Below are 17,395 nucleotides of genomic sequence, written 5' to 3'. Positions count from 1 at the left end.
TTTCTCCTCTAATCTTTATTACTTTCCTTCTTCTGCTGACTTTAGGCCTCATTTTTTTTTTTTTCTTTTTCTAGCTCCTTTAGGTGTGAGGTTAGATTGTGTGTTTGGGATTTCTTGCTTCTTGAGGTAGGCCTGTGTTGCTATATTCTTCCCTTTTAGGATTGCTTTTGCTGCATCCCAAAGGTTTTGGACCATCATGCTTTCATTATCATTTGTTTCCATGTGTTTTTTTATTTCTTCTTTAATTTCCTGGTTGACCCATTCATTCTTTAGTAGGATGTTTATCAACCTCTATGTATTTGTGGGCTTTCCAAATGTTTCCTTGTGGTTGACTTCAAGTTTCATAGCATTGTGGTTGGAAAATATGTATGGTATGATCTCTTTTTGACTTATTGAGGCCTGATTTATGACCTAGTATTTGATCTATTCTGGTTAATGTCCCATGTGCACTTGAAAAGAATGTGTATTCTGCTGCTTTAGGATTAAATGTTCTCAATATGTCTGTTAAATCCATCTAGGCCAGGTTGTCATTCAAAACCATTTTTTACTTGTTGATTTTCTGTTTATGTGATCTGTCCATTAATATAAGTGGGTTGTTAAAGTTCCCCACTCTCATTGTATTATTATCAATGAGTTTCTTTATGCTTGTTATTGTTTCATATATTTGTGTGCTCCCAAGTTGGGGGTGTAAATACCTACAATGCTTAGATCTTGTTGGATAGACACCTTTATTATGATATAGTGCCCTTCTTCATCTCTTATTACCATCTTTGGTTTAAAATCTAGTTTGTCTAGTATAAGTATGGATACTCTGGCTTTCTTTTGACATCCATTTGTATGGTAAATATTTCTCCATCCCCTCACTTTTGATCTGCAGTTGTCTTTACATCTCAAATGAGTCTCTTGTAAGCAGCAAACAGCATATAAGTGGATCTTGTTTTCTTATCCATTCCTACAACCTATAATTTGCAGAGCTGGTTTAGTGGTCATAAACTCCTTTAGCTTCTGTTTGTCTGGGAAACTCTTTATCTCTCCTTCTATTGTGAATGACAGCCTTGCCTAATAGATTATTCCTGGTTGCATATTTTTCCCATCAGAATGTTGAATATATCATGCCACTTACTTCTTGCCTATCAGGTTTCTGTGGAAAGATCTGCTGCTAAACTTATTTGTCTTCCCTTTCAAGTAAGGGGCTTCTTTTGTCTTGTTGTTTTTAGGATTTTTTTCATTATCTCCATATTTTGAAAATGTAACTATGATATGGCTTAGTGTTGGTCTGCTTTTGTCAATTTTAATGGGAGTTCTTTGTGCCTCTTGGATTTGGATGTCTGTTTCCTTCCCCAGATTAAGAAAGTTTCCAGCTATTATTTCCTCAAATAAACCTTTTATTCTCTTTTCTCTCTCTTCTGCTGTGACTCCTATGATATGAATGTTATTATGCTTTATGGAGTCACTGAATTTCCTTAGACTACATTTGTGATCTAATATTTTTCTTTCACTCTTCTTCTCAGCTTCATTATTTTCCATAATTTTATCATCTATATCACTTACTAGTTCTGCTTCTTCCATCCTTGTGGTCATTACATATAGTCAGTTTTGAATCTTAGGTATTGCATTTTTCGTTTTGTCCTGACTAGTTTTTAGGTCTTATATCTCTGCAGCAAAAGATGCCCTGGTGTTTTCTATGCTTTTCTCAAGCCCATCTAGTATCCTTATGATGTCGCTTTAAGTTCTGGATTAGGCATATCATTTATATCGCTCTTGGTTACATTCCTGGCCATGACCTTTTCTTGTTTGTTCTATTGGATGAATTCCTCCATCTTGGCATTTTGTCTAAGTATCTGTCTTTTATGTGTTAGGAAAACAAGTTATGTTTCCTGTGCCTGAGAGTAATGTTTTTTTGTTTTTTTTTTTTTAAGATTTTGTTTATTTATTTGACAGAGAGAGAGAGCACAAGTAGGCAGAGTGGCAGGCAGAGGGAGAGGGAGAAGCAGGCTCCTTGCTGAGCAGAGAGCCCAATGGGGGGCTCAATCCCAGGACCCTGGGATCATGACCTGAGCCAAAGGCAGCTGCTTAACTGACTGAGGCATTCAGGTGCCCCATGAGAGTAATGGTTTAATGAAGAAAACATCATATACTGTCCAGGGCCTGGCTCTTCAGGAACTGTCTCTGGGGTATGCTGTGTGAACTGTATTGCTGTGTTTTGGTTGCTTTTTCCCTCAGGTCAGTCCTCTGCAGAGTTTCTCCTTGCCTGAAGTGGGCAGTGTTTGGGCCTTAGCAGGAGTGTGGTAAGTTTTAACTGGGTGTGTTCTAGTCTGCTTGTTAAGAGAGACCTGATGTTATTTCTACTAGAGCTGATGTTTTGCACAACTCTGGTTTGTAGACATGGTGTGTGACGTTTTTGTTGGTCTTCTGGAGGAGGTGCTCCTACTCTGGTTCTTAGACACACTTGCATGAAAAATGCATAGTGCAGGGGCGATGGTGTAAGGGATTTAGGCCACCACTTTTGACACTGTGCTGCTTCCTAAAGTTAGTTTATGCTGAGGGGTAAGGGAGGGAAATGGCATCATTCTGCTCCTTTGTCCCTGGAGTGGGGAGTTTGTGCCTGCTGCTGTCCAAGAAGGTCTCCAAGAAGAGGGAACAATCTCTCCTCATGTGTTCCGGGTGTCCCTAAGATCTCTGCCTTCATCCTGTCTGTGTCTGAACCATCTCCCTGCCTGGCAGCTCAGTGTATCTGTATTCTATCCCAGTCAGCCCGGCTGAGTTTTAAAATTCCAAACTTCAGGGACCTGGTGTGGCGTGGACCCCAACTGGTCCTCTGGGGAAGGGTCTCACCATGCTGGAACTGATATTGGTTTTTACCAGAAATGTAGTTGCACCAATGTTCAGGGGTATGGAGTTTGGAGTAAGCACAGCCAAGAGCCAATGTCCAGGTTAGCTGCCCTCAGCAGGTGTCTGTGAGCTTATGCTGGGGAGTGGATGGGTAATGGCTCTTGCAGTCTCTTTTGTTCCTGCAGAGGCAACGCCACATTTCCCAGATGCACTCCAAGAAGGGTGAACTGCCTCTCCCAGTGCATCCCATTGTATCCTCAGATCTTGCTGTTTGCTTTTGAGCTATCCAACCTCCTTCTCCACAGGAGAACTGCATCTTCCTTAGAGTTCCACACCAGTCATGCCGTGGATCTCCAAAACTCCAGTCTTTGAGCCCTGCTGGTTGTAAAACTCATGAAAATCACACCCTCTCATGTTCCTAGTCAATGGCATTGGGGAAGTGTTCTCTCTCTCCTTCTCACCTCTCTCTCTGACCAGCGCCCTCTCCCTGCTGCAGCACCCATGATCCATTTCTTCCCCAAATCATAAGCAATACCTCAAGAAGGAAGAAAAATCTGAAATTAGCAACCTAAACTTACACCTAAAGGAACTACAAAAAGACCAACAAACAACTTAAAACCAGCAGAAGGAAGAAAATAACAAAGATTGGCAAAATAAATAAATGATCTAAAAACAAAACCAAACAATAGAACAGATCAGTGAAACCAAGAGCTTTTTCGTTAAAAAAAATCAAAATTGATAAACCTCTAGCCAAACTTATCAAGAAAAATAAAAGAGATTCAAATGCATAAAATCACAAATGAGAGGAGAAATAACAACCAACATTGCAGAAATGCAAACAGTTATAAGAGAATATTATGAAAAACTCTATGCCAACAAATTGGACAACCCGGAAAAAAATGAATAAATTCCTAGAAACATATCAAGTACCAAAACTGAAACAAAAAGAAATAGAAAATTTGAACAGACGGAAAACTGACAAAAAAAATGAATCAATAATCAAAAATCTCCCAACAAACAAAAGTCCAGGACCAGATGGCTTCACATGTTAATTTTATCTAACACTCTATGAAGAGTTAATGTGCATTCTTCCTAAACTATTCCAAAAAATAGAAAAGGAAGAAAAACTTCCAAATTCATTCTATGAGGACACCATTACCCTGACACCAAAACCAGATAAAGACTCCACTAAAAAGAAAACTACAGGTCAATATCCCTGATGAAGATGGATTAAATAAATAAATAAATAAATAAATAAATAAAATAAAGTGCTAGCAAAATGAATTCAATAATACGCTAAAAAATAATTCACCACAATCAAGTGGGATCTGTTCCTGGTATGAAAGGTTGGCTCAATATTCACAAGCTAATCAATGTGATACATAACATCAATAAGGGATAAGATAAGAAATATATGACCCTGTCTATAGATGGGGGAAAAAAAGCATTTGAGAAAGTACATCCATTCAAATTAAAAAACCCTCAACAAAGTAGGTTTAGAGGGAACATACCTCAACATAATAAAGGACATTCATTTATTTTTTGAAGATTTTGAGAAGATTTTATTTGAATTCCAGATAGTTAACATACAGTATAATATCAATTTCAGTTGTACAATATAGTGATTCAACACTTCCATTCAACAGCCGGTACTCATCACAACAAGTGCTCTACTTAATCCCCATCACCTATTTAAACCATCCTCTCACCCACCTACCCTCTGGTAACCAGCAGTTTTTCCTCTATAGCTAAGACTCTGTTTCTTGGTTTGCTTCCCTCTCTTTCTTCACTTTGCTCCTTTGTTTTGTTTCTTAAATTCCACATATGAGTGAAATCATATGGTATTTGTCTTTCTCTGATTGACTTATTTCACTTAGCATAATACTCTCCCTCCATCCATGTGGTTGCAAATGGCAAGATTTCATTCATTTTTATGGCTGAGTAATATTCCAGTGTATATATATCACCTCTTCTTTATCCATTCATCAGTTGGTGGACATTTGGGCTGTTTCTATAATTTGGCTATTGTGGATAATGCTGCTATAAACATTGGGGTGCAAGTATCCTTTTGAATTAATATTTCTGTATTCTTTGGGTAAATACCTTATAGTGCAATTGCTGGATCATAGGGTATTTCTATTTTTAACTTTCTGAGGAGCCCCCATACCATTTTCCAGAGTGACTACACCAGTTTGCTCTCCCACCAAGAGTGCAACAAGGTTTTTTTGTGGGTTTTTTTTTTTTTTTTTTTTTTTAATCTATGAAAACACCTATTGTTTCTTGTGTTCTAGATTTTAGTCATTCTGACAGGTGTAAGGTGACATCTCATCATGGCTTTTATTTGTATTTCCCAGATGATGAGTTATGTTGAGCATCTTTTCATATGTCTGTTGGCCATCTGGATGTCTTCTTTGGAAAAGTGTCTATTTATGTCTTCTGCCTGTTTTTTCATTGAATTATTCATTTCTAGAGTATTGAGTTGTATAAGTTCTTTACGTATTTTGGATACTAATATATGACATTTACAAATATCTTCTCACATTCCATAGGTTACCTTTTAGGTTTGTTGACTGTTTCCTTTACTGTGCAGAACTTTGTATTTTGATGAAGTTCCAGTAGTTTATTTTTTCTTCTGTTACCCTTGACTCAGGAGACAAATCTAGAAGGAAGTTGCTAAGGTCAATGTCAAAGAGGTTACTGCCTTTGTTCTCCTCTAGGAATTTTATGGTTTCAGGTCTCACATTCAGATCTTTAATGCATTTTAAATTTATTTTGTATATGGTGGAAGAAAGCGGTCCCATTTCATTCTTTTGCATATTTATGCACAGTTTTCCCAACACCATTATTTGAAGAAATGGTCTTTTTCTCATTGAATATTCTTTCCTGCTTTGTGGAAAATTAATTGACCATATAGTTGTGGGTATGTTTCTGGGTTTTCTATTCTATTCCATTGGTCTGTGTGTCTACTTTTGAGCCATTATAATACTGTTTTGTTCACTACAGTTTTGTGGGGGTTTTTTGTTTTTGTTTTTGTTTTAGATTTTATTTATTTATTTGACAGAGAGAGAGACAGCGAGAGGGGCACACAAGCAGAGGGAGTAGGAGAGGGAGAAGTAGGCTTCCCGTCAAGCAGGGGGCCCAATGTGGGGCTCGATTCCAGGACCCTGGGATCATGACCTGAGCCAAAGGCAGATGCTTACTGACTGAGCCACACAGGCGCCCCTCACTACAGCTTTGTAATGTAACTTGAAGTATGCAATTATGATTCTTCCAGATATGGTTTTAGTTTTCAACATTGCTTTTGTTATTTGGGGTCTCTTCTGGTTCCATACAAATTTTAGCTCTGTGAAAATTGTGTGTTCTAGCTCTGTGAAAAGTGCTGTTGCTATTTTGATAGAGATTGTTTTAAATGTGTAAATTGCTTTGGGTAGTATGGACATTTTAACAATATTTGTTCTTCCTATCTGAGCATGTAATTTTTTTTTTCTATTTCTTTGTGTCATCTTCAGTTACTTTGAAGAGTTTCAGAATATAGGTCTTTTAATGCTTTGTTAAGTTTATCCCTTGGTATCTTATGCTTTTTGGAGCAATTGTAAATGGGACTGAACACTTAATTTATCTTTCTGCTTCTTCATTATTGGTGTATAGGAATACAACAGATTTCTGGATGTTGATTCTGTACCTTTGACTTTATTGGATTTGTGTATCTGTTCTAGCAGTTTTTTGGTGGAGTCTTTTGGGTTTCTTTATGGAGTATCATGTTATCTGAATATAGTGCAAGTTTAACTACTTTTTTGCCGATTTGGATGCCTTTTATTTCCTTTTTTAAAAGATTTTATTTATTTATTATTTATTTATTATTTATTTATTTATTATTTGAGAGAGAGACTGAGCCTTTTGACAAGTGTGAGGTGATATCTCATTGCAGTTTTGATTTACATATCCATAATGATTAATGATATTGAGCATCTTTTCATGCGTCTGTGGGATACCTGAATATCTTCTTTGAAGAAATGTCTATTCAGGTCTTCTGCCCATTTTTAATTGGATTGATTGTTTTTTGATATTAAGTTGTTTGAGTCTTTTATATATTTTCAATATTAACCCCTTACTGGTTGTATCATTGGGAAATATCTTCTCCCATTCAGTGTGTTGCCTTTTCATTTTGTTGATGGTGTCCATCACTGTGCAAAAGCTTTTTGTTGTTGTTGTTAAAGCTTCTTAGTTTGATGTAGTTTTATTTATATTTTGCTTTTTGTTGCCCTTGTCTGATGAGACAGAGCCACAAAAATATTGCTCAGACTTACATCCAGGAGTTTATTGTTTATGTTTTCTTCCAGATTTTTTTTGTTTTCTGGTCTTACATTTACATCTTTAATCTATTTTGTGTTTATTTTTGTACATGGTGTAAGAAAGAGGTCCAGTTTCATTCTTTTGCATGTTATCTAGTTTTCCCAACACCATTTATTGAAAAGTCTCTCTTTTTCTTGCCTCCTTTGTTGAAGATCAATTAGCCATATAAATATGGGTTTATTTCTGGACTCTCTATTCTGTTCCATTGATCTAGATGTCTGTTTTTGTGACAGCATCATACTGTTTTGGTTACTATAGCTTTGTATTATAGTTTGAATTCAGGGAGCATGATACCCACAGTTTTGTTATTCTTTTTCAAGATTGCTTTGGCTTCTCAGGGCTTTTTGTGTTTCCATACAAATTTGAGGATTTTTCGTTCTAGTTCTGTGAAAAATGTCATTGGTATTTTGAATGGTATTGCACTGAACCTGTAGATTATTTTGGGTAGTATGATCATTTAACAATATCAATTATTTCAATCCATGAACACAGTGTATCTTTCAATTTATTTGGGCCATCTTCAATTTCTTTCAACAATGTCTTCTAGTTTTCAGAGTACAGGTCTTTCACCTCTGTGGTAAATGTATTCCTAGATATTTCATTTTTTTGGATGCAATTATAAATGGGATTGTTTCCTTAATATCTCTTTATGTTAATTAATTTTCAATTGATAGAAACACAACAGATTTATGTTTATTTATGTTTATTAATCTTTTATCCTACAGTTCACTGAATTCATTTCCTAGCTCTAATAGTTTTTTGGTGAATATTTGATACTTTCAGGCCAAGAAGACTACCTTGTTTGCAGATAAATTTTGCAAAATGTACTTAGTACTTTTGCTCACGTTTTCATTATCATTTCAAATCAACCATTTCATTAGATGAAAATTGACTAAGGTTCCAACCATGTAATGGACAAAATACTTAAGAGAAATTAATTCTCATTGTCAAAATATTTTCCAAGGAATTTGGCTTCAATACTCTTCTACAAATATATATATATTTTTAAGATTTTATTTATTTATTTGACAGAGAGACACAGCGAGAGAGGGAACACAAGCAGGGGGAGTGGGAGAGGGAGGAGCTGGCTTCCCGCTGAGCAGGGAGCCTGATGTGGGGCTCGATCCCAGGACCCTGGGATCATGACCTGAGCCAAAGGCAGACGCTTAATGACTGAGCCACCCAGGCACCCCGTCTTCTATAAATATTTACCTTTATATCCCTTTATGTCTTTCTAGTTAAAGTAAATTTCTTACTGATGATAAATTTATAGCTCCTACCTGAATTTTATATCATTTATACCATATTTGAATCAATATACTTCTTTATACTAAACAGAACAAAAAAATCATTTTTATGTAGTTTTATTTTTCCATGGGATGTATTTTTTTTTCTTTATAAATTATACCTAAATAATTCTGAAAGCTTTTCAACTGTAGGTTACTGGTATATTGATCTCATTCTTTGTGAAATGGTGGTGATAGGAATAACTGGTATTTTTAGAGTTCCACTCCTTGCCCACTAACTTTGTAGCTAGACTGTGTTGATCTCTAAGTGCCAGCAGATATAGCCACAGACTTTCAGCCAGGAGGCAAAAATTTTGATGTACTATGGTTGCTGTGCATTTTACTATACACAAATGCACTTTCTTCTCATATTTTATTTTTAAAACAGAATTTCATTGTTCAGTTCATAAAAATTACTTAAGGAAACTGGGCAGTTGGGTCCTACAATTAGTAAAGACTTTATGAAATGTGAAAGCATTTATTACTTTTACAAAAAGAGATTTAACTTCACAGATGTTTGTGCTTAAATAATGTGCACATGCTCCAGTCCAACATTCCTACAGGTAAATATTTATTCCCTGACAGAACTGAATTCCAGACCTTACTATAAAAAAATCTTTTTCACTTTCTGGACCATACACAACTATTAAATTAAGAAACTGTTTTAGATCTATAATAAAAGAATGAATGATGAATTCTTAGCACTAATATTTTTTTTCTAAACAATTTAAAATTTTCTACTTTTTGTACCATGGGTTAACTCTTCCTTTATCTAATTTAATAAACAAAGTAACACTATTAACTTCAATTTATTAGACTACCACAATAGATTAGTTTATCACTTAGTCAAATTTTGGTTCAATACAACTATAAATGACAATATGAATACTAAACTTGGAACCAGAATACCTAGGTGGATCCAAATTCTGGATTTCATTAGATGTATGAATTTGAAAAAAAGCTAAGGGAGGTTATTTTTTCTCCTTTATATTATGTACATTATAGCATAACTTATAGTGTGGTCTATACAGAGAGGAGGCATTGATCCACAATATCTTGTTTTGAATTGTATCCCTGTGACTAGCCATATAACCTTGGAAAAAAAATTAACTTTTGTATGCCTTAGCTTTCTTATCAGTGAAATAATAGTAATAAGAATATTTTAAGAATTGAATGTGTCAATTTGTACAAAATGACTAAAATAATAGTACATAGCAAGAAATATAAAGTAATTGTCACTATTTTTTTTGCTATTGATGTTAGCATCATTATTATTGTTGTTTTTATTATTAAATCTTGGGTAAGCAAATAAATTAAATATAACCTTTGTTCCACACCATCACTTTTTTCTTTTCTAATTCTTTTTTCTTTTTCTTTCTTTCTTTTTTTTTTTTGTTGTCTATTATACTTAGCTTTATTTTTTTTCTTTTCAAATCTTTATTTAAATTCTAGTTAGTTGGCATATAGTGTAATATTGGTTTAAGGAGTAGGATTTAGTGATTCATTTTTTATTGAACATATTTGACACATCACAAGTGTAAATTTAAGGTGACAATGTGTTTGCTTTAATACATTTATATGTTGTGATATGATTGCAATTGTAGAGACATTTATTACATTACATAATTATAGTGCAATTTTGTCTATATATGCCATGCATTAAATTACTATGGCTTATTTACTACTCATTGTAAATGTGTACGTTTAAGCAACATCAGTCTTATCTGCCCAATCATCATCCCCTGCTAACCACATTTTATTCTGTTATTTACAGATTTGACTATTTTTAGATTCCACATATAAATGATGTTATACAGTAGTCTTTGTCTGACTCATCTCACTTATCATAATGTTCTCAATGTCCATCTGTGTTGTTGCAAATAGCAAGATGTTGGGGTTAATGCAGAGAATGAAATCAGCCATAATACCTGGCTTGCTAAAATATAACATGGAAGCCGCTGGAGGTGAGGGAAGGTTTTGGAAAAGGGCATAGGCCTTTGGAATGCCGAGGCCTGCGTGACAACTCTGCTGTTGGAATGCTGTGGGGAGTTGCCTTCCCGAAGCCTTCTTAGACTAAACAGCCGCCCTGTGATCTAAGAGATGTATGCATTGTCCCTTAGGCTATGTTTAGTAGAACACACAGACTAGCATATCTTATCTTTCCCATAAATCCTCTCAGTTTCAGTAAGACCCCTTGTCACACATCACGTGCTTGAGAAACAATGATAAAGATATCCTGAAGGACCAATAAAAGCGGGAGCAAAGAAGAACAAAGGGTCTTTGTCTCTGAGCATTGACCCCCTTGCCTTCTCCTCTCTTTCATGGCAGAGTTTAGAGTAATCTTTTATCCATCAGTACAGGGATTGCTGGCCATTCCTGGCAGCAAGATACCCTGTTTTCTCATGTCTGAATAATATTCCATTGTGTATATATACCACATATTTTTTTATCCATTCATCCATTGATGAGTGTTTTGTTGTTTCCATATTTTGGTTATTGTAAATAATGCTGCATTAGACATGGGAGGGCATATATTTCTTCAAAATACTGTTTTCATTTCCTCTGGGTATTTACCCAGTAGTGGGATTGCTGAATCATATGGTCAATTTATTTTTATTTATCTTTTTTGAGAAACCCCTTATTGTTTTCCATACCATATAATTTCACTCATATGGGGTATTCCATATGCCACATTAAATGATGTGTTCTTTATGCATTCTTAAGAATGCATGGCAATTATACTTTTCATTTAAAATTAATATACTAGATTTTGATTCATTTCATCAGTCTCACGGAATTTGGTTGATTTCCCTCTTGAGGTTGATTGAGCATGGTTTATTACTCCCTTGTAGATGAAATCCATTATCAGTAAGATGACAAAATCAAGATTCTCAGTTAAATGTTTTACTTTTCAACTGTGGTGAAATAACTTATTGGGCAATGTCCAGTCTTCAGTCTACATCACTAAACCTCTTCTGTTCAAATTTCTAATGGGATTATATAACAATTTGTATAATGTATATAAATTATTCTAAACTATAAACTCTTTGAGGAGATATGATATGGCATATTTTCTCATTACTGTACACCTACTTGTAGCATAGATTCTGGTACTCAATATATGGGCACTCAATATATATTGCTGAATAAATGAATTAATGAATTAATATAAGTATTCATGAGCTTTCCACATTTAATTTAAAATTCAATGTCACATAAGAACTTGAGTCATAAAATTTGAATTCCTAGAAATTCATTATAGATACCCATATCTCTATTTGTAAAAAATCTCTCAACTGAGAGTTGTATCCCCAATTTGAACATATGCATTCTCTAGTTCAGATTTCTGCCACAGATGTGTTTAGTTCAATGAAAGAATGGTGAAACATTCTATCATTAGATAACATTACACCATAGACTGGAAAATCACATGGTATTGTTTTGTTTCCACTATCAACAATTCCCTGTACTCCCATTGTTCTTTTATAGCCAGCTTTGTTATTTCAGGGAACAGGCAATCAAAGGCTAGTTCCCCAACATATATCCTATGGTAGTAAATCTTTGTCTAAAATGTTATTCATATGTTTGAAATTACTTTTTCCTTGGCTCTTTAAATATGTTGTCAAATTCTTAATGTTTCTAATGACTACAAATACTAATAAACTGCTGATTGTTTCACTTTTAAAAATTGTCCAAAAAATTACCTTATTTCCTACAGGACATTATAAATGCAGTTCCAGAAATTGTCTAGGTTTTATGTGAAATCTATAAGATTAAAAGTGTAATTTTGATTCATAGAATTTGAGTGTGCCAAAAAATACCTTGAAAAAGCACTTATTCAGAAAATTCCTCAGCCAACCATGTGGAAAATATAATTACGTTAGGAATCTTACTCTAATATCAGCCTTCAAATGCAAAATTGATGGTTGTGTTATAATATAGTGTTTCTAAAATAAAGTTCCATGCTATTAGGTCTCAATAATCACGTATTTGTACACATTATATTGAGTCAATAATATTCAGCATAATTCAACTTTTCAAGAAAAAATTTTTAAAAAGTTTAATAATGAAAAAATAAAATTCTCCCTGAATCTCTCCCTATGTATGCTAATCTCTGCAGGACTTAATATAAATAAGCGTCTTTGTTAAGAAAAGTTTTGTTTTTTTGTTTTTTTTGTTTTTTAATACATAGCAACTTTTCCTTACCTCATTTCCCCATTCAATACAATAATATTGCCTGTTGGTATTTTGGGGGGCAATAACTTGAAACACTTTTCAAATAAGTTTGAAAAGCTCTAAACACCACCTTCAGAACTTGGGAGGAGAGGAAAAGTGGACACTGGAAGTGTGGGAATTGACATAGTGTATATATCCCAGATTCTCATATCTTTTGGCATACACTGCTGTCTTTTTCTATGACTTACTGTTCTTCGCTTTCATAAAAGCTAGAAGTGCATAAAGAAAAGAGGTAGACACAGAAACATAGTATTACATTACTAAATTTTATAAAAGTCTATTTGTATTCATAAATGTTAGAGTCATTAGTTTGGCAAGCAATTAACATCTTGTTTCAATGCCAATAAGCATTACAGTTGGATAATATTTCCTTAAACATTTTTCTTTCTAGCCTGCCATCAGAATAGAGACAATAATACATGTTACTTTTGAAATAACTAAAGACCATATTATATTACCTTTCAGCCTTATTTTTGACCAATATATTTTTTTCTATTTGTAGATTGTTTCTTAATTTCAAACTTACATTTACTGTTTCCTTGATATACTTATGGTCTCATCATATTAACAGCATGGATATATTTGGAATATTTTAGTGCCTGTCTTCTTAAGCAAAAAAGTATATTTCTCTTTTAAAGACTCATTTAGACATGAAACCTGTTTAATTTTTTTTCTAAAAATGTGCATAGAAAAATAAATATTAAAGTAGAGACATTTCATGGTCATTTGCATGTTTTCCTATATAATCTCTTAACATGTATAACCATTAAAATTTTACTGTTTATTTTTCCTTTCAATGAAAATTATGTGATGTTGGTTATATTAACCCACTTCATTGCATAACTATCATTTTGAAATCAGAGACTCTTTCAAGCATTTAGCCAGTTGGAATTACCACATGGCTTTGTTTTTTAAAAATATTAACTCCTGGGACCCTGGGTGGCTCAGTTGGTTAAGCGACTGCCTTTGGCTCAGGTCATGATCCTGGAGTCCCGGGATCGAGTCCCGCATTGGGCTCCCTGTTTGGCAGGGAGTCTGCTTCTCCCTCTGACCCTCCTCCCTCTCATGCTCTTTGTCTCTCATTCTCTCTCTCTCTCTCTCAAATAAATAAATAAAATCTTTAAAAAAAATATTAACTCCCACCTCAATGTTTTCAATTTTGTACATTTTACACTTAAACATTGTCAGTTTTTGACCTGTATACACTGTGACTCTATTCCTGAAATGGAAAATAAGACTAACTTTATATCAGATCTGAACTAGGACAAAATACTTCATTAGAATTTCAAGTGCTAGTATGTAAGAGGTTTGGATTTCAAGGGTGCTCACTGTGTATTATTGTTACTTAACATTTAGACGGAATATGTTGTTTCTGATGTGTTCATGCAAATAATTAACTTGGTCATGCAAGTATACAGTGAAAAAGTAATACCAGCTATTTGCTACAAGTTCGACAATCTCTAACTATATTTTTAAATAAGGCAATGTTAATTAGTGATTACATACTGTCAGATTGCACCCTTCTTTAGTAAATTAGTGGCACATCTATACTTATATTAGCAAAGTGTACTGTGAAGATACACTGCTGGTCTAACTTATTGTAGTCACTTTTCTCAGTGTCAGGCAGAAATATACATGAGTGACATTTCACTTCTCAGGGTTTGCACTATTGGGAAAATGCTTTTCATGAACTCACTTTTCAGACAACCAAAAAAAAAAAATAGATATAATCTAAAGCATTAAGATGATTTACATAAATGTTATCATACTCATAATACCCTGGTTTCCATAAGATTCACACTCATTTTACCCTGGTTTATATAGGATTAGTTCCATGATTTTAAACCATAGGGAAAAAAGTGACTCTGGAAAAGTGATTTAAACAGCAAGAGGAATTAAAAGTAGGATTCCCCTATAATCCAGCAATTGCACTACTAGGTATTTACCCAAAGAATATAAAAATACTAATTTGAAAGGATACATGCAACCCAATGTTAATAGCTGCATTATCTACAATTACCAAATTATGCAAACCAATGCAAAGAGCCCATGTCCACTGACTGATGAATAGTTAAGAAGAGGTGTCCATAGGCAGATGAATGGATAAAGAAGTGGTATATATATTATATATATATAGCTAGAGAGTGTTATGCTAAGTGAAATAAGTCAGAGAAAGTTAAATACCATATGATTTCATGAATTTGTGGAATTTAAGAAACACAACAAATGAGCAAAGGAGAAAAGAGAAACAAGCAAACCAAGAATCAGACACTTAATTATAGTGAACAAACTGACAGTTACCAGTGGGGAGGTGGGTGGGGGATGGGTTAAATAAGTGATGGGAATTAAGGAGTACACTTGTGATGGGCACTGGGTGTTTTATGGAAGTGTTGAATCACTAAATTGTACACCTAAAACTAATATTACACTCTATGTTACTTACCTGGAATTTAAACAAAAATTGAAAAAAAAAAGAAGCTACAAGAAGAGGGTTTTTTTTGTGGTTTTTGTTTTGTTTTGTTTTAGTTTCAAGGGTAGAATTTAGTGTTTTATCAGTTGCAAATAACACCCAGTGCTCATTCCATCAAGTGCCCTCCTTAATGCTATTGCCCAGTTATCCCATCCCCCCATCCACCTCCCCTCCAGCAACCCTCCATTTGTTTCCTATAGTTAAAAGTCTCTTACATTTTCCCCCAACTCTGTTTTCATCTTTTATCCTTCTCTTCCCCTATGTTCATCTGTTTTGTTTCTTAAATTCCACATGTGAGTGAAATCATATGATATTTGACTTTCTTTGACTGACTTATTTCACTTAGCATAATACCCAGTAGTTCTGTTCATGTTGTTGCAAATGGAAAGATTTCACTCTTTTTGATGTCTGAGTAATACTGGATTATATATCTAACTATATATCTAACTACCTAACTATATATTTATATATATATATATATATATATATATATATATATATATATATATATATATCCCATTTCTTTACCCATTCATCTCTCTATGGATACCTGGGCTCTTTCCTTATTTTAACTATTATGGACATTGTTGCTATAAACATTGGGGTGCATGTTCCCATTGAATCACTATGTTTGTATCCTTTAGATAAATACCTAATAGTGAAATTGCTGGGTCCTATGGTAGCTCTATTTTTAACTTCTTGAGGAACCTCAGTACTATCTTCAAGAGTGGCTGTGACCAGTTTGCATTCCCAGCAACAGTGTAAGAGAGTTCCCCTTTCTCCACATCCTTGCCAACATCTGTTGTTTCCTGAGTTGTTAAATTTAGCCATTCTGACTGGTGTGAGGTGGTACCTCATTGTAGTTTTGATTTGTGTTTCCCTGATGCTCAGAGATGTTGAGCATTTTTTCATGTGTCTGTTGGATATTTGATGACTTCTTTGGAGAAATGTCTATTCGTGTCTTCTGCCCATTTCTTGACTGGATTATTTTTGTTTTTGGGGTCTTGAGTTGGGTAAGTTTTTATAAATTTTGAATACTGGCCCTTTATCTGATAAGACATTTTCAAATGTCTTCTCCCATTCCCTAGATTGCCCCTTAGTTTCATTGACTGTTTCCCTAGATGTGCAAAATTTTTTTCTAATTTTATTTTATTATGTTATGTTAATCACCATACATTACATCATTAGTTTTTGATGTAGTGTTCCATGATTCATTGTTTGCCTATAACCCTCAGTGCTCCAAGCAGTACATGCCCTCTTTAATATCCATCACCAGGCTAACCCATCCCCCCACCCCACTCCCCTCTAGAACCCTCAGTTTGTTTCTCAGAGTCCATAGTCTCCATGGTTCGTCTCCCCCTCCGATTTCACCCCCTTCATTTTTCCCTTTCTGCTATCTTTTTTTTTTTTTTAAACATATAATGTATTATTTGTTTCAGAGATACAGGTCTGTGATTCAACAGTCTTATACAATTCACAGCGCTCACCATAGCACATACCCTCCCCAATGTCTATTTACATTTTGAGACATTAGGCATCAGTGGCCATAGACTATATTAACCACATTCAGATTTTAATAAAAATGCAGTTTTTGTCAATGTAAGATAATATGGGCAATTGAGTAGTAGAAATAGATTCTTCCTTCTTTTTCCTCTAATGCTGCTGTGTTGATTTTTAACTCAAGATGTCCCTCTGCTGGAGTATTGGATTATGGAAATACAAATGAATTCTTTGCACAGGCATGTTCAGATTTCTAAAATGAATTATCTAAAATGCTTTTGATGGTTTTTAACAAACCATCCATGCCATGTCACTGTTGAATTGGCTGAGGAAAAACAACAAATACATACATACATATAAATTATTTAGAAAACTTCTAAGATATATACCCTACTGCAATCCTTTCTTCCAAGTGCAAATCCAAGCTCCATCCCTGCTTACCTCAAACTCTGTAGATAACGTCTCTTTTACATATAACATGATTGATGTAATCGCCATTACCTACTAATTTTCTTCACACAAATTCCTGTTCTTTATTTCTGCCTACCTCTCTCCTATTCCTATTCATATATCCTTCATTCAAAAGGAATTTCACTTGGTCAGTTTTCTTTTTTTTTCCTGGAATTTTCACATTAAAATTCACATTTTTTTTTCCTGGAACTTTTTATATTCCATCAATTTTTATGGTGATAAAATACAGATAAAGTAACATTTACCA

General features: G+C 34.3%; 1 long non-coding RNA gene across 1 annotated transcript in view; it reads left to right on the top strand.

Annotated features, from left to right (window-relative positions):
• Positions 1–1,975: 1,975 nt before the first annotated feature.
• Positions 1,976–17,395, top strand: part of LOC135362021 (uncharacterized) — a 29,644-nt gene continuing 14,224 nt past the window's right edge. The window contains exon 1 of the long non-coding RNA XR_010406314.1: positions 1,976–2,174. This is a non-coding gene — a long non-coding RNA (uncharacterized LOC135362021). The remainder of the gene's footprint in view (positions 2,175–17,395) is intronic.

This window comes from Mirounga angustirostris, unplaced genomic scaffold, assembly GCF_029215605.1.
Source record: "Mirounga angustirostris isolate CCGP_5_RB_7025 unplaced genomic scaffold, mMirAng1.0.hap1 SCAF_11, whole genome shotgun sequence".
NCBI lineage: Eukaryota > Metazoa > Chordata > Mammalia > Carnivora > Phocidae > Mirounga > Mirounga angustirostris.
The sequence above is the reverse complement of the archived record's forward strand: the minus strand, read 5'-3'. Positions and strand labels throughout refer to the sequence as shown.